At 35.5% G+C, this 23,586-nt stretch overlaps 1 protein-coding gene and 1 pseudogene across 2 annotated transcripts in view; both read right to left on the bottom strand.

Moving 5' to 3' along the window:
* LOC142977294 (transmembrane protein 151B-like) overlaps positions 1-23,586 on the bottom strand; it is a 94,256-nt gene that overhangs the window by 44,967 nt on the left and 25,703 nt on the right. The gene's annotated exons all lie outside the window — the stretch shown is intronic.
* On the bottom strand, positions 174-6,396 carry LOC142977350 (uncharacterized; annotated as a pseudogene).

Genomic DNA, 23,586 nt, shown 5'->3' on the forward strand with positions numbered 1-23,586 from the left:
TATGTTTAGCAGGTGAGGCAATTTTTTTAATAACTCATTCTTACTTTACAATTTTCTTTTCTGTATTTTCACACGGTGACAATGTTCTATCTATGTGCAATATCTCTATGTGCTCATCGTATGATATGTGAGGTGGCAGACATAACAATTGCAATCAAGAATGGCAACAAAACTTTTATTTGAACAAAATGTCATGACAACTATAAAACGGATAGACGAAAAAACATACTAATAAGAAAATAACTCATATTATTATCATACGTAAACTCAGTTGTAAAATAATATATTGATGGTTAAAAAAAAAACAACCAAATATAATGCTCCCTGTTTTATTGCCATAACACCAAAGTACTTCAGCAAGATAAAAATAACAATATTCAAAAACCAACAACCTGTTAGAATACAATTATTTGATGTTCCTGGGAACAAATAAAACATCGGCGAACATAGGTCGTACATTCACAAAGTGAGATTTGTAAATCTTCTCTTTCGTTAATTGCTTTGTTTTAACTGTAAAGTGACGCAACACATGTACCACACCAGCTGCCATCTGCAACCTTGAGTATCTCGCTCCAATACACATTCTGTTTCCCATTCCAAAAGGCATATAAAACTCATCACTTTGTTTGTTACCTTTTGCGAATCTCTCAGGATCGAATACGTGTGGATCTGGATATATATCTGGGTCATTATGTATTTGGTATATAGGAGTAAACATATTTGTTCCACTTTCTACATTAATATTTCCAACAGGAAGCACAGTATCCTTGACACATTTCCTGGACAGAAGTCCAATGGGAGGATTCTTCCTCATTGCCTCACTAATCACTTTGTCAACGTATTCCATACTATTAACTACATCATACGTTATGTTGCCGTTATGCTTTTCGAAGTGTTCATCTATTTCTTTGTGCACTTTTTGTAATATATCAGGATTGAGTCCCAGTTCCATGAACGTAGTGAAGATGACATTAGCTACCGGCTCTACGCCAGCTGCTAAGAAGAACATAGCTTGAGCAGACAGTATTCCGTATGTAGGTTCTAACTCGGTGCCGGTAGCAGGATCCTTCATGGTGCCATTCTTTTGTATATTTATACATATGTCAGCGAAGTCATGTTTTTTTACGTTTTCTTTCTTTCTTTGTTCCACTACATTCGTGACAGCTCCAATTAAGAAGTCTTCATACTCTTTAAATATTGTTAAACCTAATAATTTGGACAATCTTGGACTAATGCTCATTAGTGAAAACGTTATGTTGGACTTCAATGTGGGAGCGGTAATCTTTTTAGCTACTTTAAGGAAAGGCGAATCAAAAATAGATTCAGTACCAATACCAAATATGGCTCCACATACGGATGCATTACAGAATGTCATCAGTGTCTCGAAGCAGTCACCTTCCCAGAGTTTAGGATGTTCCTTCAAGTAAGTCACGAAGTCTTGTGCACTTTTGTCCATGATGTAGTACATGTGCTTCAACTTGGCCGAACTAAACAAAGGAGTCATGCTCTGTCGCATCAGCTTCCACCTGGGTCCATTCATAAACATTATGTTGTCAGCCAACTGGTCACCATCATTGATGTCTACTCCTCTATGATGAAAAGAGTTAAAGTCTGCTTGTAGGACATGATGTACGTTTTTCGTGTTCGGGATAAATAACGCTGGCGTCAACATAGATCCAAGACCAACGGCAGGTTCCCCCTTATAATTTTGGTACAACTCTTCAATTATCTCAAACATGGGGCCCTTTCGGGTGAAGAAATCCCAGAAAATGCCAGTAACTTTATTTTTGTTGTAGAACTTAACACCGCGTTTGTTCCAGTACCGTTCATTGTAGTTGCCGATCAGATAAACAAATATTAAGGTTATAACTAAACCTGATAGGATAACGGGCACCAACATAGTGAAGTGTTTGCAGCCCGCGTGTTTAGTTAGAAATGATCTCCGGTGAGGTGGTCTCCTTTATATAACACCGGTCATCCTGATATAAATATTGTGAGCATTCTTTTATAAACAACTAGCTGACCCGTGCGGCTCCGCTCGCGTGAATGATTTTTTTTTACTAATACAAAGCTTAATTATTCCTTAACAACAAAATATGCTTTTTTTCACGAAAAATATTCTCAAAATTATTTATATCTCATATAACTCGCGCTAAAGCATATCCGCCATTAAAACTGTTGCCATGACAACGGAATTTTGTTTATTCAATGTCATTATAATATTGATTGTTCGCGACTTCGGTGGCGAAACCTGAATTTTCCCGGGAAATGCGTCATTTTCCCGGGGTAAAAAGTAGCCTATGTCCTTTCTCGGATATCAAACTATCTCCATACCAAATTTCATGCAAATTGGTTCAGTAGTTTAGGCGTGATTGAGTAGCAGACAGACAGACAGACAGACAGACAGACAGACAGACAGACAGAGTTACTTTCGCATTTATAATATTATTATGGATATGGATAATTACATTTGTCAAAGATATCGAGAGATTCATCGTTAGTCTGCATAAATATGTCCTGATGATAAGCAGGGTTTAAATAAAAAAACCCAACACTAAACTCTTCATAAATGATAAAAAATCCCCGCCACAAGAACTTAACTTCCCTCTAAAAAGTGAAAAATAATAAATTAAACTTAATCTTAAAGTACCTGCGAATGCATAATAATGCTAAAAAAATATTTCATGTTAGGGGACTTTGCTTGTTTCATTAGACTATTTGTATTTAAATTGTTAGTTAAGGAGCGGTCCCCCAACACGACGTATATTTTAAAAATTATTAATGCATTCTACATCTTGTACATCTTGTGACACAGGACCGCGAGCTATAAGTACTATATACTTAACCTGTTTGCAGGACATCACAGATACGATCTTTTTTCTAGCTATTTTTTATTTTTTTTTTAATAACCCATATCTGTCCCACTGCAGGGCAAGGGTCTCCTCCCAAACGAGGGGGAGGGGTTAGGCCTTGAGTCCACCACGCTGCCAAGTGCGGGTTGGGGACCTTGCATGCCCTCAATAAATGTATTAAACAAATTTTTAGGCATGCAAGGTTTCCCCACGATGTTTTCCTTCACCGTTAGAGCAAGTGATAATTATTTCTAATATTCACATAACTTGCGTGGGGGGTGTTAACTTAGACCACTCGGCTAGCTATTTTGCTAATACCTCGCTCTATATGATAAGGTACTGGTGAATATTACTATTTATATTATTACTGTCCCACTGCTGGGCAAGGGTCTCCTCCCGTAATGAGGGAGGGGTTAGGCCTTGAGTCCACCACGCTGGCCAAGTGCGGGTTGACTTTGCATGCCCTCATTGCCCTCAATAAATGTATTAAACAAATTTTAGGCATGCAAGGTTTCCTCACGATGTTTTCCTTCACCGTTGGAGCATGTGATAATTATTTCTAATACACACATAACTTCGAAAAGTCATTGGTGTGTTGCCTTGGATTCGAACCTGCGACCACTTGCGTGGGAGGTGCCAACTTAAACCACTCGGCTATCACTGCTTCTAGCTATACTTTATTAAAAAAATAAAAAAGTTTCTCTGAAAATTACGAAGGAATCGGCATGGGGGTAAAAGGAATAGGGATTCTTATTTACATTTAACACGTTACACTCTTACGCATTGCACACCAAAAACGACAGATGTCAAATAACCTCTACAATTGGAACCATCGAGTATCGAGAGTTTGACATTTAAAATGTACCGCCAAAACAATTTCTACGACGCTCTACGTTTCTACCCGCTAGAGGCGCTGATAAGATTGCCATATTTATATCAATTTGATTTAGTTAAATTTTAATAATATACACCATCCTTTCTGACTTTCTAGTGATATTAAAAAAAATTGCCACAAGACAAAACTTCAAAGCAGGTTGTTCTAAATTGACGAGTGCTACCATGGAGAATTTATGCCTGCCCCTGTACACGGAATCATAGCGTGATCAGCCAGATTTTTCATCAAAAGAAACAGCCAAAGTAAGTAAACAGACTATACAGGTTAAGTAAAAATTACAGTCACATTTGTTTTTTCACAAATTCAGTGTTAGTTTTAGGAAGAAACAGATTTGGCTTTACTACACAACTGTCAGTCTGTCAGCTAACAGGCACAACACCATCTAGCGAGCGTAGGGGTAGCCAGAATAAAGGGTGTTAAACCAAGTTTTCGTGTTTGCTTGTATAAATGGTAAGACTAATAGTGCGAAGATTTCGGCGTATTTATCAACTTTTAAAATAAAATGCAACCTATTTATACATGATAATGTAGCAAAGATGAAAGAATTTTAGACAGGGCCTAGAAGTAAGTAGTAGCTTTTGAATTTATTCATTATGAATGAGTTTTTGTAAAATTCTAAATTTTCCTCCTTAAAAAATTGGTAAGTATAGATTTAGATTGTGTTATAATAGATATCGATATTGATTAATAACTTCGCTCGCTACTACTACTTCATTACACACTCGATTGAATGCAAAATTTAAGTAGCGACATTCATACTGTATTATTTATTTTATCATATTTTTTATGTCCTCTATTTTTGTGTCTAAAACAGTTAGTAATAAATGGTATTTGATTATTTAGCACATATTAATTTCATGTAGCTCTGCTTAAATATCAATGAGTAATAGTTTTTATTTTGAGAAAAGTTTCCTGTAGAACTTTGTGCGATAAAAAAGTATATCGCAGGTATTGACGTCATATTTCTACTACATCAATCAAATAATCAATTTTATCTGTGAAATATAAATAGAGTAAATAAATGATGGTAAAAAGTTATGATCAATAATAATTTATTAAATCAATTCCATAAACAAATCTAGTCAATCGTCAATCATCACTAAAATTTTATTACAAAAAGCATTGTTCTGTTAGTCCAAATACAAATAATTATTTGATATCTCTTGGAATGAATTCAACATCGGCATTGATTGGTCTGACATTGAAGAAATGAGATTTGTATTTTCGTTCAGTTTTTAAATCCTTTGTTTTCACAGTAAAGTGACGTAACACGTGAACAACGCCGGCTGCCATCTGTAACTTCGAGTACCTCTCTCCAATGCATATTCTATTGCCCATTCCGAAAGGCATATAAAGCTTGTCACTATGCTTGTTACCTTTAGCAAATCTCTCAGGATCAAACACCTCAGGTTGTGGATATATTGTTGGGTCGAGGTGAATTTGATAAATAGGAGTAAACAATTTTGTTCCAGTCTCAATCTTAATATTGCCAACAGGTAGCACAGTATCCTTTACACATTTCCTAGTTGAAAATCCAACAGGAGGGTTGATTCTCATTGCTTCACTAAGCACTTTGTCTGTGAATTCCATTCCAGTGATCACATCATAGGTAATGTTGCCATTATGCTTTTCGAAGGTTTCATCTATCTCGCGGTGCATTTTCTCTAGTAAATCTGGATGACGACCGAGTTCCACGAATGTTGTGAAAATTACTGTGGCTACTGGTTCAACGCCGGCTCCTAGGAAGAACATCGCTTGAGCAGACAGTATTCCATAAGTAGGTTCTATCTCAGTACCACTTGTTGGGTCTTTCATTGTGCCGTTATTTTGTATATTGATGCATATATCTGCGAAATCATGCTTCTTTACATTTTCCTTCTTTCTCTTTTCTATAACGTCGGTTATAGCTCCAATAAAGAATTTCTCAACATCTTTAAACAACGAGGAAATTGGCCAGTCCCGGAGCAAGATTCATCAATGTAAGTGTCAGATTAAACTTTAAACTTGTTGCAGTAGCCTTTTTAGCAACGGCGAGGAATGGTGAATCAAAAATAGATTTTGTGCCAATACCGAATATGGCTCCACACACAGCAGCATTACAGAATGTCATCAGTGTCTCGAAGCAGTCACCTTCCCAGAGTTTAGGATGTTCAAGTAAGTCACGAAGTCTTGTGCACTTTTGTCTATGATGTAGTACATGTTCTTCAACTTGGCTGAAGTAAACAAAGGAGTCATGCTCTGACGCATTAACTTCCATCTGGGTCCATTCATGAAGAGAATATTATCGGCCAACTGGTCACTGTCAATCGCTTGTACGCCTCTATGGTGGAAAGAGTTGAAGTCTGACTGTAGAACGTGCTGCACATTCTGTGGGTCTATGACGAACAACATGGGAGTCGTCTTGGATCCAACACCGACGGCAGGCTCTTTCCTATATTCTCTGTATAAATCTCCAAATCTTTCAAACATAGCGCCTTTTTGGGTGAAGAAGTCCCAGAAAATACCAGTTACTTTATTCTTGCTGTAAAACTTAACACCGCGTTTCTTCCAGTAGCGTTCATTGTGTTCTCCAACAAAGTAAATAAATATCAACGATGCTATGAATGTGATGAGAATTATAGACAAGAACATTTTGATGTGTTTACAGGGCGTGTGTTGCGATAGTAATGATCTTTGGCATATTGAGATCCTTTATATATTGCAGCGTCCGGCATCTGATATAAATATTGTAAGTGATTACAGATTATTACCTCTTAAGCGTTAAAAATACTTGTAAATTCATCATGAGTGAACATAAAATATGCTCCAGCGATAATTGAGATACCTAAAGACAACCCCCACTTCTGAATTCTCAAATTGAAAAGTCTAATTAAGTACGTCAATCATAAATTAACGATAATGATAAAATATTGAAATAACAGAACAGTGAAAACATCCGCCTGACCGCGTGGACCAGCCTAGTGCATTAAACAAATCAATTTAATTTAATTGCACTTTTTTTAAGCTTGTCGTAAAATAGTTAAATTTTAAATACCGATTATAAATGCTCATGTTTTACAATATTACACTATATATATTTTTTTGATTTTGACAATTTTTTTTTAATTTCGACAATAAGATTCTTTCCTACACTTACATCCATAGGCTAGGCTTTGTAGTGACAAATACAAAAAAATGTGAGTTAAGAATAAAGCAACAATAATATAGGCGAAGGAAAGTGTGTTTAAATTAAATGTGTACCAATATAACATGTGAAACTAATATTGGAGTAGTAATTAAAATTGCGGTATATTGGAAATTACATTCAATTGTTTAGTTTCCATGTACGAATTTATTGTTTTGTCTATTTTGAGAGTTACCTTGGTCAAATAGGATACCATAAAAAACATTCTGTAAAAAGCCCCAAGTCTTGCAGCTCAGTCTCTCTGCCGTAAAAAGTTGTGAGATCTACGTAATACCAAGTCGATTAATCTATTTAGTCTGTAAGTTATACTTGTATTAGAAATAATTATCACTTGGTCCAACGGTGAAGGAAAACATCGTGATGAAAGCTTGAAAACCCAAAAAGGTTTTACATAATAATCTTGAGGGCATGCAAAGAGGGAATCATGGCCTAAATTCTCCCTCAAATTGGGAAGGAGACGATTGCCTGCAGTGGGACAGTTATGAGAGTTATTAGAAAAAAGAAATAATAATAACATGCGTAATATATTTAAGTGAGAGTAAGCAAATAAACTAGTCGCAGAGTCAGTAAGCAATGGTAAGTATTTTACAGGAATAATATATTTGACGTGGAAAACACAACACGTGCACGTATTTTACAAGTAAAGCATTAATAGAACATTTATGTAATTGTGCGAAACGAAAACTACATTGTAGGCGGGTAACGCGAAACCTTTCTTTGTAACACGATATTAATACCATCACGGTATATTTAGTAGGAGTCCTACTCTATAATTAGACATATGAGGGCGTCAAATGTTTTCCTTATAACCGAGTTTTCCATTCGATATGAACAGCTGGCAACTGCGTGGGCTAAGGAACTGTTAACATATCATCTCAATACATCAATTTGGCTTATGTTATCGGCGTTTCTTTATTATTAGATTATTTGTTAATTGTAGTTATGTAATAAAGCAGAATGTGTGAATAGAGCTGAAATAACAGTGAGTTTGGGGGACAAAAAGGATTATTGATGTGTATAAAATGCTGCAAATAACTGGCACATGAAATGGGCAAATACGGGGTTGACGGCTGACAGAATATGAGTGAAAGAAGACAAAAGTTAATAATTACGCAATGAATATCAATAATGTGCTTTGTGAAATTTTAGTAAAATCTTGGATAACTATCAACCCAATTTTTAGTAGTAGTAGTAGAAATAGTTTAAAGGTAAATTGCAGGACTAGCCATAGAATACATAAAAAAATAATGGATTTTTTTCTTACATACGAGTAAATACTTACTTTAATTAACAGGTGTAATTATCACTATTATCATTGATTTACTCAACAACAACACAATATTTGAATATGTTTTGAAAACATCTGATAACGTTTCAATTGATAAAATATTTTACGTCTGAGACGAAATAGCTTTATCAATTAAAGTCATATATTATCTTAGAACATTGTGACAACGTGTCGTGTTAATAATAACAATACTCTGATGTAGGTATCCCCAAAAGATTGTTGTCCGTTATCAATGTTGCGGTAGATATCATAGCCGTTAATTTGTTTACCTAATATTATGTTATTTGATTATATAATTTATATTAGATTATGTAAAGAGATTAATATTATTAATTTGATGGACGGTTAGTTTAAAGATCATATTCATCATTTAAGGTAATAGTTTTCTAAATCATTAGTAGCGCAATCTACTATAACTATAGATCAAGCTTATAGATAGAGAAGCAAGCTTTCTCTAACTGGTTTGTAGACTTCAGTCTATGATCATTTTGTAAGCATACCTATTTTTTATTATCTCAATACTATATGTATTGGAAATCTATATCAACGAGTAACTACTGCGTTATAAACAACAATAATATAAAAATTTAGAATTATATAAATTACTAGCTGACGCGCGCAACTTCGCTTGCGTCACATAAGAGAGAATGGGTCAAATTTTCCCCCGTTTTCGTAACATTTTTTACTGGTACTCTGCTCCTACTGGTCGTAGCGTGATGATATATAGCCTATAACCTTCCTCGATAAATGGGCTATCTAACACTGAAATAATTTTTCAAATCGGACCAGTAGTTTCTGAGATTAGCGCGTTCAAACAAACAAACAAACAAACAAACTCTTCAGCTTTATAATATTAGTATAGATAAAAGAAGAGCCGCGTCGAAAGAATGGCCTCAACCAAACTATAATTCATTATTGTACCTTAAGCTCATGCTGACGCTTTACTAGCCAGCTTGTCATATTTTATTTGATCATATATCAATTGTAAAGTAAACCAACTGTCTGTTTATCCCCTAATTGATGTGTAAACTGAGCACAGACTCGTAATCGATTCCCCGGTACGGAAGCCAAGCGTGGTTGTAATTCGGGACGGCGATACGTTTGTCACGGAACCGCAAATATAATGGGACGGGGTTTATACAGCGGCCGACTGCCCTGAAATGTAAATAAATATAAATATTTTAGGACCACTCTCACACTGTCATCTGATTCCAGACTAAGCAGAGCTTAATATAATGGTAACCAGACAACTGATAAACATACTTACGTACTTCTAAACACATACTTATATAGATAAATTGACATCCAGGCTCAGAACAAATACTCGTGCTCATCACACAAATATTTGTTCCGGGTGGGATTCGAACCCACTGCAAAGTTACTTTTATTTAAATATTAATAATAAATAAATAAAATTAACCCATTACTGTCCCACTGCTGGGCAAGGGTGTCCTCCCGTAATGAGGGAGGGGCTAGGCCTTGAGTCCACCACGTTGGCCAAGTGCGGGTTGGGGACTTTGCATGCCCTCAATAAATGTATTAAACAAATTTTAGGCATGCAGGGTTTCCTCACGATGTTTTCCTTCACCGTTAGAGCATGTGATAATTATTTCTAATATTCACATAACTTGCGTGGGGGGTGTTAACTTAGACCACTCGGCTAGCTATTTTGCTAATACCTCGCTCTATATGATAAGGTACTGGTGAATTTAACTGTGATATACATTCATAAGAAGCCTTTTTTCAAGGGGTAAGGCAGAGATCAAAGAACTTATGCTACAATCCCAACAAACTTATTTAGACTTCTTCCCATCCATACATCTTGTAATACATGACCGCCGACTACGAGTAATACGGGCCTGACCTTTTTGTAAAACATCTTCTTTATTGATGGATAGTGGATATTATGTGTTAATAATATGTGTTTTGCCTGAACAAAATATAGTGTTCAAATGGTGATTGACTCACTGCAATCGTGATTTCAACTGCCCAATAGTATTTTGAAAAGCTCACGACGTAATTGCGTCTAAAAAGTACCTCTCACGTGATAAAATAATCTGTGTTATCAATCATACGTATCGAATACTTAATCATGATTGAGTGGTACTGCCTATTTCCTTGAAGAAAGCAGCACGAGAAAGGATTTCTTCACTGACATACTGTTGGTTACGTTTGGCGCTCGCTTACAACAAAATAATATGGTAATTTATATATCTGTGGAGTTCCATTGTGAGAAGAAAATATAGGACCGATTTAGATTATGAAAGTCATGTCTTAAATATAATGTCATTATTTAAATACTTTATTGTGTATTTAACATTTATAAGTGTTTAATTCACAGATATACTGAATAAAGATTTTTCTAAAAGTTGGTTATTTTTACTACAGTTTATTTCCCTGACCAACCAACCTATCGCAATTGCAAACCTTTCAATATCACCGATGAATATCTAATCGGAAACATAATCAAAAATCGTTTTACCTTGCAAATGGTTTACTATTTATTAAGGTCACCAATACAAAGGTGTAACACAATCGCAAATACCGATGCATACATCGAGTTTCACGGAATTCCGTCGAAACTATTCTTTCAAAACATTTTAAATGTCTCTCGATACTCTACAATACCGACTGTACAGAATCGCAATACAGTAAACTAATTCGAACGAATGAGGCTTATAAAATACTGTCTGCAAAATAATTTCACACTCCTTACACAACACACAACAAAGGATTAATCAGAACCTGAAACATTTGTACGCAAACAAGGAACAGTGAGTGTACGGAAACGGAGGTCGTTGGTTTAATTCCGCGGAGACAACAATACATTTGTCACTGTTGCTTACCGACACGCAGATTGTATGCTCTCCGATCAGAAATGGCGTTATACACTCTAAGAGAAATGTCGTATAGGAGGCTTCAATTTTATGTATACGTAAGTAAAATGTTGGAGTGGAATCTTTCTTCACATGTAAGAATTTAAAATCGAGAAAAGAAATGTGTTTGAATCATATAATAATGTCTTAGCCGATATACGGCTACGGCGGTAATCTTTATATATATAATTCTTCTGTAAGTGTGTATGTCACTGAACTTCTCTTAAACGACTGGACCGATTGTGGTGAAATTTTTTGTGTGTGTTCAAAGGGATCTGAGAATGGTTTAGATTCACAATTTTGTCCGCTGGATAATGTTTTTTTAATTATTATTTTAATTATTAGACAGGACAACGTCTGTCAGGTCCGCTAGTATCTTATATATTATTATAAAATTTCCATGTCACAATGTTAGTTACCGTACTCCTCCGTAACAGCTTTACCGATTTTTACCAAATTTTATATGCGTATTCAGTAGGTCTGAAAGTCAGCCAACATTTATTTTTGATAACCTATTTACGAAAATTATTGCTATTAATACTTATCATGTGTCATTAGAAAATACTTAAATATTTAAAGTGAAAGTCACAAAGCACTCTCACTATGAGTGTGAACTAAATTGATTAGTCTGTGTCAGACACATTTGCGAAAAAGAAATGCTTAAAATCTGCCATATAACCACAAATCTGCAAAATTAGTGATGCAAATGTGTGACTGGCATGAAAAACATTTTATTCATTCATATGAAGCAAGAAAAGACCAAAAAATCACGCCCACATTCCATGTCTCTTATTTTTTAATACGTTACATGGAGCAATATAGCTATATGCCAGCTTGTACCAGTATAAAAGTTGAAATGTTTGGACACCTGACATCACTAGCTCACACTCTCATTTTGCATGACAATGCAATATGCAAACATACTCTCGTCCCGTATTCCGGGCTTGTGTCATACATATTTACATAGTTTTTACGTTTTCCATTTAACCTGAAACTAAACAAGGACCAACACCTGCGCCAGCGTACTCACCCGCCGACGGGTGTCCAGTTTAATTAATTTACAAAAACAGAAAGAGAGAAACAAAATTAATCCTTTCATTCCCGGAATTTGTTTATTCAGCTTGTTACGGTAATGTTGGTAACTTATTTTTACGACATTACCTTCGTTCACGAAGTACAGATCCTTTACATTTGTTTAAAATAAACTGAATCTATACTAATAATATAAAGCTGAAGAGTTTGTTTGTTTGTTGGTTTGAACGCGCTAATCTCAGTAACTGCTAGTCCGATTTGAAAAATTATTTCAGTGTTAGATAGCCCATTTATCGAGGGAGGCTATAGGCTATACATCATCACGCTACGACCAATAGCCGCAGAGTACCAGTAAAAAATGTTACAAAAACGGGGAAAAATTTGACCCATTCTCTCTTATGTGACGCAAGCGAAGTTGCGCGGGTCAGTTAGTGTATTATATAATCAATTTCAATGTTTTAAAAAGTACTTCATTAACTTTTAATATCATAATGTATCTTCAGAAGCGTTGTAGACTGCTGGAAGGGTTGATTTTGTTTTTGTTTGACCGTCTAGACATGAACAACGGGTTGATGCCCAGAGCACTCTGCCAGAACGATTCATGTCATAACTGAGGACCAAGCGAGGTAAGTGTTACATGTAGGCTAGTTGTAAGGTTGTGGAATGGAAAGTAGCCATAAGTTCCTAGAACATTATAAGTACAAAGTATCAAAGACTTCATTCAGGCTTTAAAATGTAAGGACTATCGACTTTACTACTGACTTTACTATCGACTTTACTCTACTCAAGATCTTCGAGAAAGTCTATTCATAGGTAATATACATTCAGTGCGATTAATATTTGGCGAGATGCTATGTATCATGCCTACGATAAGTAATAGAGTAACTTATTATTATACACAACAATAATTTTGAAGTCGGAATCGAGTAACATTAATGCTTAAATACGCTACAATTTAAGAATTCTTTAAATCTTTTCGCTGTACATGTTATTTACGTATGCCCTGAGAAACACAGTTATAACACGGACACGATTAGCACGTGAGCCATGAGTTTGCGTGTACTTATCAGAAAATTGCGAATCTTCAAAAAACATCCGTCTTCATATAAAGCATGTAATTAGTATGTATACGTCAGTATTTGTAACCTAACGCGAAAGTCTATTAATTGGAGCATGTTTGGAAGCGCAGTAAATAGTCTTTCTTGATTGCGTCATTGATATCAACCAGTGCTTTGAGAGTCCTGAAAATGTAGTAAACGACCAAACTTACTATTAGGAATTCGGTTAGATTTGTTGGTCTCTGAATATTAAATGAAGATTCAGACGTTCAGTCTATTTCGGTTCACTCTTTAAAGTGAACCGAAATAGACTGAACGTCTGAATCTCTCTCATAACTTTAATAGCAATAAAATGAAAGCGAATGTAAAAAGTCTCTACAGATTTATAACTCTTTAATAATCCATTACTTTCCAGATTATTTAAAATCAAATTACATCATTCCCAAACTTTGATAAAAGGAAAATAATATCGAGAAAGGAGAAGAGGCTAGGCGTTTTAACGAGGGGATTTTTAAAACAATGCTTTTAAAAGTAGCTAAAGCGTATTCATATTTAATTAGGGAACGAGTTGCTGTTGCTCATTGTCTTTAGGACTAAACTGGAAAGGCATTAATTAATTTCACAATGGAGTAAATAAGTCTCTTAAAATACGGTCCCTTAATGAACGAATAAATTGAGAAAGTGGGCCATATTACTGTGAAGAACAAAATGTTATTCTTACAGTACAGTGAGTACACATGTTTCTGAAAAAATGTTTAATACCTCCGAATACGATTTTGGTTCTAAGACACTTAGACCCGAATAAGTAAACTTTAAATAACGGTTTTAAAAACGCTTAGATATACAAAAAAAATATTCTTATAATCGTGCTTTAGGTTGATTCCAGTCTATTAAAGACTGGGAACAATGTGTGATTTTTTTCAAACGTCTTATTAAAATTATTTTAGATTTCGTAAGAGATCCTCATCATTGGAGTAGTTTGTTGTTTTTGTGTAGGTTTCATTCATACAAACTAATATCTGTGGCTATCATTTTGATGGCGTTCAATTGTACAATCGTTTTTATAATTAAACTTTAATGAGCGCCGCATTTCGTTCGTAGATAACGACGTCATAATAATTTCGACATGTTTACGGCACGTATTGTGCACCGGCATTACACTTAATGGCATTCGATGTTATTTTGAACATTGAACACTTGGATCACGATATTTTTCGTATTTAGCTATCTTATATTAATAATAAAAAATTGTATGTCTTTCAAGTTTCCTTATGACACCCAAACTTAGTGTGGTGGTTTAATATACCATGTCTAATATATGTATATACAGACATACAATAGCGCGGGAATAACCATTGGTTATAATTCAATAACTTATTAGAGAGCCTTGGTATGCGCATTGACTGTATTTTCAAAAAAGTAACTTTATCGAGCCGGCCTCCGTCAGTTAAGTTGTGGGACTATAGAAAATTTTGCGAGCCAAAAATTATCTTAATTACTGCCATAAGTTTCTGTCAATTTTATTTGGCTGCGATAAAAACACATCATAAGAACGTGTGAAGCATTTACCAAAAGCTTACATGCCCATCTGTAATATAATGTAGCGAATAGTAATGTTAACGAGCAGTGATAAAATCCAACGAGCGCCATTAACCTGCTCGAATGTGATGATTATCTTACTTCCTCGCAGAATTGATAGTTATTGCACTGCAGACGCTTATGCCCAATAATGTTCGTTTTCCGCCCGTCATGCTGAATAGGGCCTTAATGATCGAGAAATTGTTGAAATAAATTTAACCCTTAAATTATATACTTAGCAGTGATAGATTTAAATTTAACCCATTAATGCCCCACTACTGCTAGGCAAGGGTCTACTCACTAAATTAGGAAGGGGTTAGGCCTCGAGTCCACCACTCTCACCAAGATTGGATTGAAGACTTTGCATATTATGTGGGGACAGAAAATATACATATATCGTATATCATGTTTATATATCGCCGTACCCCCCAAGCATCTTAACATACCTTAAAAAACCATTTTAAGGAACTCGCAGGCATGCGAGGTTGCATCACGATATTTTCCTTCACCGTTGGAGCAAGTGGTAATTATTTCTAATACACACATAACTTGGATAAGTCATCGGTGTGATGCCGGGTACGAACCCCCGACCACTTGCGTAAGAATCGCAACTTAAGCCACTCAGCTATCGCTCATTACTCAGCTTGTTACTATGAAACAAAGTACAAAGAAATGTAAACATAACAAAAAGGTCGATTCAATGAGCTGATAAAACAATCTCTTTGTTTTTATATCAAGAATACAAGTCATACTTAATTGACGAATTCAATTTGAACGAGTCATCGTTTGTTGGCAAAATGAAAGAATGTCTGTTTATCTATTTCACGATAATACATGCTTGCAAGAATTAAGGAAAATGTATCAAAAACTAATTGGTCAGATAGATACCTTTCCTTTCCTCTTTATTGTTAAAAATCTTGCTTTGAAATCATTATAATACAAAAACCTTCTTTAACATTTTTACGTTAGAATATAGTTGATCTAATACCTAAGTTTATTATGCTCAAAGAACCTCTAGGGGTAGTATAATGAACCAAAGATTTTTATTATCGGGGCCAAAGGTTATATTCGGATTGCCCATAATATAGGAGAGGAATATATGGAACTAAAGAACACTAAAACATACTAATTTAATAAAAATATAGTAGTATTTTTTATAATACTCCTTTATAATATCGATATATAGCATTAACTACGAGTTAATGCTATATATAGAATTCTATTATACCAGGAAAAAATTGTGAAAAATAGCAAATATTATTATGTGATAGAACTGATTATGCAATTATATCTATTACAATGATTAATTTTATGGTATCTAGTATTATAATTCCTTATCGACATATTATAATCGTGTAATCTTTGACTAAATGCCAATTAAGATCTTCTATCGGAAAAGATTATAAGTTTCGAAACTTTGTACCTATACGTAAAACACGAGGTATTTTAGCTTAAAGTTAGAATTTTAAGGTTCTGAAACTGTTTCGAAAAGCTTAAAGGAAATCAAAGCGGATGCACTGCTATTTGAAAGCGATGTTCACCGTCATTACCACTATATATAGCAGGAACGTGGTGAGCGGAAGCGCTTTGCGCGCGGACTACCAAATGAGAATTCAAGGATGGATTCCGCTACGAAAAACTAGCAGCCACGTATTCCCCTGTGTGCGCTAAAGCTCTCTAACTATCTAGGAATCAAAATCAACCAAAAGAAACTCGTTTATTCCCTGTTGAATGAAATGTAGGTTGTAGATGTATGAGCTTTTGCGATCAACTAAAATGGATAGTTTCATTTCGTCGACACGTGCTATAACTCTAACTTTCTACAAAGTAAGTACTATCGATCTTAGAATATGATAACAGATATTATGAGGTCTTGACTAAACCTATACCTACATATAATATTAAGATTGTTCCGATGTTATCTCCATAACTAATTAATTGTATTTAGTTATGTTACCAGCCGGTAAGTTCAAGCCCTCCATCTGAAATATCATCACAGCTGCTACTTATGTATTACAATAATAAATAAAACGCTATCGAATCATTACAATACTAATCTAATTTATAATTGTCATTATTATGTATTAATAAAATACGAGCATTACGTGTTTGATATATTTATTGACAGAGAATGCCAAATCGTTATATGATTAATATATGGCATCTACCATAGAGTAGAAGGAGTTTAGGTGGAGTTTAGGTTCACCACATTTCTCCCCTCCTAACCTCTTAGCTGTTCTGCTGAATATAAGATGCAGCCAACACCTGGTTGAGGTGTCGGCGCCAGACATCGCCGTTGTCGGTGCGGATCTCATAATGAAGTCGGCCTAGACGTCTTGTGATAGTACCAAACTGCCAATGGTGCTTAGCACTCGTGTAGTCACGGGCCTGTACTCGTTCGCCGACTTCCAACTGTCTGACCTTGATCTCTTGATGTTTTGATGTAGTTTTTTTATGGGTGTTTCTAAACATGCAGTGTAATGCTGTTCGAACTTCTCTTCCAAACATTAACTGATAAGGTGTCTGACCATTCAAGTTTGGTGTCCGTCTGAGGCGAGTTTTTACCATGACAAGTTTCTCTTGAAGATTACCCCTTTCTCCCTCTAAGCTTCGTAAGATTCTCTTGACTGTTTGTACGTATCGTTCAGCTTGTCCATTGGTTGCAGGGTGGTATGGAGCAGAGGTTTTGTGCGAAATCATACAGTCTTTTAGAAATTTTTCGAACTCTCCCGATACGAATTGTCGGCCATTGTCTGAGACAAGGAGTAGAGGTGTTCCATAGGTGCAAAATAGTTCTTTCAATTTTTGGATGCACCAAGAGCTTGTCGTTGATTTAGTAGGTATAATCTCTGTCCATTTCGAAAATGCGTCTACAACTATTAAAAGATAGTATCCGTAAACAGGTCCGGCAAAATCAATATGAAGCCTTTGCCAGGGGCCCTTTGGGTGTTCCCAGTGGTGTAGTGGTGCTTTCTCTGGTTCATTTTGTTGTAATCTACATGTTCTACAGGACTTAACTTTTGTTTCGATATCATTGTCAATTCCTTTCCAGTATACAAAACTGCGGGCCAGTAGCTTCATTTTCACAATGCCCGGGTGACCGAGGTGTAGTTCGTCCAGCACTCGTTCGCGTAATGTTTTTGGGATTAAGACTCGCGTTCCTCTTAGTATACATCCATCTTGTAAAGTAAATTCATTATCATTGTAACCGAGCGTTTTAAGTGATCGGCCAGTTTGTAATGCGAGTACTAATGGTGTATAATCGGAATCAATACTTGTCTCTTTCGCTATGATATTTGGGTTGACATCAATGGTATGTATTTGTTGAAGTTGAAAGCTGTAATTCTGGTCCATTTTGTTTGCCTTTGTGTTTTCTACTGGGAACCTGGATAGGTAATCTGCATTTGAGTTGTTAGGCGAAGTTCTGTATTCAATGTTGTAGTCAAATCCAGATAAGAAATGAGCGTAGTGGAATAATCGCATTGTACTCATTGCTGGTAACGTTTGATGTGGGTGGAAAATTATTGTCAGTGGTTTATGGTCTGTCACTAGGATAAATTTTCTACCGTAACAATAATAAAAGAACTTCTTCAATCCCCAGTATATGGCAGTAGCTTCTTTGTCAATTTGGCTGTACTTCTTCTCGCTATCCGATAGTGTTCTGGAAGCGAATGCTATCGGTCTTTCTGATCCATCTGGGAGTCTATGTGATAGTACTGCTCCGATTCCCAGTGGAGATGCGTCTGTTGCAAGAACCAAGGGCCTCTTGGGATCAAAATGTATAAGTACTCTTTCGCTTAGAATTTCTTTTTTAATGTGTATAAAGCTCTGTTCGCATTCTGTAGACCATCGAAAACTAGATTCTTTCTTGAGTAAGTTGTTCAGTGGATTCGTGATCGATGATAGGTTGGGTATAAATTTGTTGTAAAAATTTGCCATTCCAAGAAATGTCCTCAATTCTGCGGTGTTGACTGGGCGTTCTGTTTTAATTATTGCGTTAATCTTTTCTCTGTTTTTGTGTAGACCTTCTTTGTCGATAGTGTGTCCCAAATAGTCGATGCTTGTTTTGAAAAAGTGGCACTTATTTTTGTTTACTCGTAGGTTACTTTCTTTTAGTTTGTCTAACACGAGCTTAAGTCTCTGTAGTAATTGTTCTTTGTTGATGCCTTGAATGATGATGTCATCAAAGAAACATTTTACACCTTCGAGATCTTGAAGGAGTTTATCCATAAATTTCTGCCAAAGGCTCGGCGCGACCTTAACGCCGAACATTAGGCGGTTCACCTTAAAAGTGCCTCGATGCGTACTTAGTGTTTGTAGCATTGCGCTTTCTTCATCCATTGTCATGTTGAGATATGCCTGGGTGATGTCGAGTGTACAGAATAGTTTACCTCCGTTCATCTCTGCAAATATATCTTCTATCATAGGTATTGGATATTGTTCATCTTGTATGACTTTATTTAGTGTAACTTTATAATCAGCGCACAATCGGATACTCCCATTCGGTTTGACAACTGGTACCACTGGAGTACCCCAATCAGAGTGGTCGACTTTCGTGATGACACCCTGTTTGCATAGTCGCTCGATCTCTTCATCCACTTTGGTTTTTAAAGCGTACGGTATTCTACGTGGTTTGATAAAAATTGGTCTTGTGTTTTCTTGTAGATTTAGGTGTCCTCTGTAATTGGGTATTTCGCCTAAGTCGGATCGAAATACTGATGTCTTGTAAAGTTCCAAAAGCTGGTCTAATTCTAGATTTTCTGATTGCTGTAAAGTTTTTATATCTGCTAAATTTAGAGTTTCGAGTTCTTTCATCCAACTCCGGCCAAAAACGGGGTCAACGTTGTTGTTGATGAGGTATAATTTACCGTGGAATTCTTTTCCTTGGCATCTGCATTGAACGTATGCAACACCTGCAGGTTCGATTACTTCGCCGGTATATGTTTTGAGTTTTATATTAGTTTTAAAGATTCTTTTGCCGATTTTCAATTTTCTGTAGTCTCGTAATGACATAGAAGTAAGTGTGGCTCCAGTGTCAAATTCCATTTTCATCTTAGCATGTTCAATGTGTACCGTTATCATGTATTTTTCGGATGTTTCACCAGATATAACATTAATATCATTCCATTCATCATCATCGCTTATCGCTGAGTCGTTTAATTGATTTATATCCGGTGTAGTCTTACTGGGCTTCGCATCTGAGCGCCGTTGTAGACACACACTAGCTAAGTGTCCGACCTTCTTGCATTTATAGCATGTTATGTTTATAGCGCTACATTTCTTGGTTTCGTGATTTAAACCACAGCGGAAACATTTCCCTTTTAAATCTCTTGGTGTGATTCCTCTAAAAGGAGATTTTTTTGAATTATTGTAGGAATCAGTGGAAATTTTATTGATATTGTCACTACTTGGTTGTTCATTCGGAAGCATTGATGTATTTTCTGCTTTACTCATTTCAATAGATGTTGCAATCTGTGTCAGGTGTTTAAATGTACATACTGTTCGGTCTTGTAAAATTTTTGTACGTGCGTCGCTATCTTTCAATCCTCTTATGAGTTGAAGAGATAAAAAGCTTTCTGAAATGTTTTTCTGGCAGTGTTGACATTTAAATTCGCAGTTGGTAGTGAGCTTTTTTAAATCTGCGGCGTATTGCGCTACTGTTTCATCCGATTTTTGAGTTCTCGATATAAATTTATGTTGTAGAACCCATTTGCTAGGTTTTGGGTCTAAGTAGTCGTCAAGTGTTTCAGTAATTTCGTTAAATGTCTTATTCAATGGTTCGTCTGGTGCTATTAAATCACATAATTTTTCATGGAGTTCTGGTGATAATGTAGACAGAAGAATATTTGTCTTCATGTGGGGCTCAGTAATTTCATTAAGTCTAAAGTACACTTCCAGACGTTTTTTAAAGTTATTGAACGTTTCTGATTCATGTAAAGGATTAAATTGTATTTTTGGTATAATCTTATGGTATTGGTATATTCTATGTTGGTCTTCCTGTCGCTGACCTTGAATAATGGTTTTTTTTGTTAACAGTTTTGATACTAAAATAGTGTGAAGTTCTTCGAATTCGTAGCCGTAATTTTGTTCGTGTAAATACGCTGTTTCATCGTTATCATCTATGGTTTTGTTTTCTATCTTCTCTTGTAACTCTCGCAGTGCTGTTATGGTGTCCTTCAAGGCTGCGGAGCGAGCGGTGATGTCCTCGTCAGACATCGTCGCCCTCTGCTCGATGTAGGTATCGAGTCTGGTGAGCATCCCACGTAGGGTGCTCCGTTTTTTACGTAGCTTTTCCATTTAGGTTCAGTTTTTCCTCGTCGCCAATATTATGTATTAATAAAATACGAGCATTACGTGTTTGATATATTTATTGACAGAGAATGCCAAATCGTTATATGATTAATATATGGCATCTACCATAGAGTAGAAGGAGTTTAGGTGGAGTTTAGGTTCACCACAGTCATCATGATGTTTATTTAATATTCAATTGTCGTTGTCATTATCAAAGATCTTTGGCAGTCTTTAACAGCAGTCAGAAGCTTGAAAGTCTGAAAACCAATCGTACCGAAGGGTATCGTGTCAGGTACCCAGGTAACTGGGTTGAGGAGGTCCGATAGACAGTTGCTCCATGTAAAACACTGGTATTCAGCTGCATCCGGTGAACTGGAAGCTTCAACATCTTTGGAAGAAAGACTAGGCTGATACATAATATGGTTATTTTAATCTTACATAACTAATCTCTTAAGTAATTACGCTTGTTAATCTAACTATCGTTAGTTCCATCACATCTATAGTGGTCGTTAATGAAGGCGTAGTTTCTACCGCATGGTCTCGAGCTTGTCACGTAATTCTATTACAGCCAGCGTTTCTGAGACACGCTTTGAGTGATACATGTTTGTATCAGTTTATGTAAAGGGTTATTAGTGAAGGGAACAAAGGTTTATGCGGTAGTTGTGTTGTTGTTTTGGAAATTTATGTATCGATTCGGGTCAACATTTTTGGAAAAGGCGACTCGGAAATATTGTTTGTAGATTGAGAACGGTTGAAAGGTTATCAAGTTGATGTTTAGTATTGGAAAATATTAGAGGTCGATATGTTAAAAAACATAATAAATTTTAGATATTGAATCTCTTATAGGCTACTGCGTTTATAAATACCAACTCAAAAGCACGTGCAAGGTGCAATTTTTAGAATAATTTTATTATCTTTTATCCTTGATAGCTGACATGTAGACCGGTGTGTCCTGTACGTGTAATACATTACTAGTATGCATGTAGTGTTATCTAAGAAGTCACGTTTAATTATATTAGCGATTGGACAAGGCTTCCAAACATTGCTTTAAAGATAAACTTATTACTTCCGTACCTAAAACTGTACATGTTACGTTTTTTCACATTTTTAATCTTACATTGCTAATTCTAAAAACTGTTTTTATAATCCGAGCATAAAATGGCTAGCCAGTATAAATAAATTAGCAAATTTAACATTCGTGACATGCACAAACCATGTTTTAAATAATTTTATTAGCATTAGGTACAGTGAACTCTGGAAATTAGTTCTGGCCCGCCCGCGGTGTTTTCATGAACTATTACTACCGCCGGCGTCCGAAGAAACTAATTTATTCGTACGTATATTGAAATTCGCGACACTTTCATAAAATATGGAAGATATTAAAGAAATGAATGGGTGTGAATGAATATTGTGTATGATTACTGATGTTTATAACAAGGAAATAGATTAATATTGTTCGTATTTTTTCTTGTTCTGTAGATAATGTAAAACACTGGTTTATAGTCTTTAATTATATATGTGTGAAATATTATTTGAGTAAAATACAAATACAAAAAAAACTCGTATCTACTTTTAGTAATTACGAGAAAATATAAGTCATAGCCAGGGAAAATAAGTAAAAGCGTTATCGCGAAGTGAGAACATTTTATAGGGGTTTCCCCATGTGGCATGATGTATGAAATTCAATTTTGAAATACACTTTGAATTTTATTCTAACCTATAGCAAAGGTCTCCCCATAACTTCTCCATCAGTCGCAGTCTTTGGCAAATTCTTGCCAACTATCCAAATATATATCCAACTCGATGTTATAAATGAAGCATTATAAGTAAAAGTTGTGTTTTACACCACTCAGTAACAATAAGCTTGCATAGCCACAAGTCGTAAAAACAATCAGATAACAATAAAACAAATTCATGATGACTCTCTCCTTATTCAAATTCAGCGTAATAAGTCAATTATTGTAACCTTCGTAATTATTTATTCAAACTGTTATTAAACGAGTACGATTTTTTTGTAGAACACTTATTCTCAAATACATTTCGTCAGTTCTTACCCTTTTTCTCATAGATCAAAGCCTAGATACAAGAACCACTTGAAATGCTTAAGAAGTGGGCTTTGTCTGAGTACCCCTCAGCTTGTAAACTGCTTTCCTTTAGTTTGTAAGCCTTTGATGATTTAATCTGTTTTATTGTTTTAGTAAACACAACATAAATAATTCATTTAAATTAGTTTTTCATCTATGTACGTATTTATTGTTGACAGGGACACGAAAAAGTTCTTGTACTACAAAATTAAGGGGATTATTACATAATGAATTTTGAATTGAGTATAACGAGAAGCCTAATCTTCATTCTCAAATTTCGATTTCCAATAAACAGCCCTAGTTTTAAAGTTGTTATGTTGTTTTGATTAAATCTGAGTTGAACGTGCACCAAAATTATTTAATTAAAAGTTGACTTCGTATCTACGGGATCAAGAAGCCTTTCCCACTTCTAAATATAGCTCCAATAAGTTGACAAATGTTGTGCAAA

The sequence above is a fragment of the Anticarsia gemmatalis genome, chromosome 12 (genome assembly GCF_050436995.1).
Source record: "Anticarsia gemmatalis isolate Benzon Research Colony breed Stoneville strain chromosome 12, ilAntGemm2 primary, whole genome shotgun sequence".
In the NCBI taxonomy this organism is placed as follows: domain Eukaryota; kingdom Metazoa; phylum Arthropoda; class Insecta; order Lepidoptera; family Erebidae; genus Anticarsia; species Anticarsia gemmatalis.